Source organism: Nerophis ophidion, linkage group LG08, assembly GCF_033978795.1.
Source record: "Nerophis ophidion isolate RoL-2023_Sa linkage group LG08, RoL_Noph_v1.0, whole genome shotgun sequence".
NCBI lineage: Eukaryota > Metazoa > Chordata > Actinopteri > Syngnathiformes > Syngnathidae > Nerophis > Nerophis ophidion.
This window is the reverse complement of record NC_084618.1, coordinates 1,035,424-1,036,323: the sequence shown is the minus strand read 5'-3', so window position 1 is coordinate 1,036,323 and position 900 is coordinate 1,035,424.

Below are 900 nucleotides of genomic sequence, written 5' to 3'. Positions count from 1 at the left end.
GACATCAATCTCTAAAGGATATCACCACATGGGCTCAGGAACACTTCAGAAAACCACTGTCACGAAATACAGTTTGTCGCTACATCTGTAAGTGCAAGTTAAAGCTGTACTATGCAGAGCGAAAGCCATTTATTAACAACATCCAGAAACGCCGCCGGCTTTTCTGGGCCCGAGATTATCTGAGATGGACTGATGCAAAGTGGAAAAGTGTTCTGCGGTCTGAGGAGTCCACATTTCAAATTGTTTTTGGAAATTTTCGACATTGTTTAACCCGGACCAAAGGGGAAGCGAACCATCCAGACTGTTATGGACACAAAGTGTAAAAGCCAGCATGTGTGATGGTATGGGGGTGCATTAGTGCCCAAGGCATGGGTAACTTACACATCTGTGAAGGCACCATTAATGCTGAAAGGTACATACAGGTTTTGGAACAACATATGCTGCAATCTAAGTGCCGTCTTTTTCATGGACGCCCCTGCTTATTTCAGCAAAACAATGCCAAGCAACATGTTACAACAGCGCGGCTTCATAGTAAAAGAGTGCGGCTACTTTCCTGGCCCGCCTGCAGTCCAGACCTGTCTCCCATGGAAAATGTGTAGCGCTTTATGAAGTGTAAAATAGGACAGCGGAGACCCCGGACTGTTGAAGGACTGAAGCTCTACATAAAACAAGAATGGGAAAGAATTCCACTTTCAAAGCTTCAACAATTAGTTTCCTCAGTTCCCAAACGTTTATTGAGTGTTGTTAAAAGAAAAGGTGATGTAACACAGTGGTGAACATGCCCTTTCCCAACTACTTTGGCACGTGTTGCAGCCATGAAATTCTAAGTTAATTATTATTTGCAAAAAAAAAATAAAGTTTATGAGTTTGAACATCAAATATGTTGTCTTTGTAGCATAT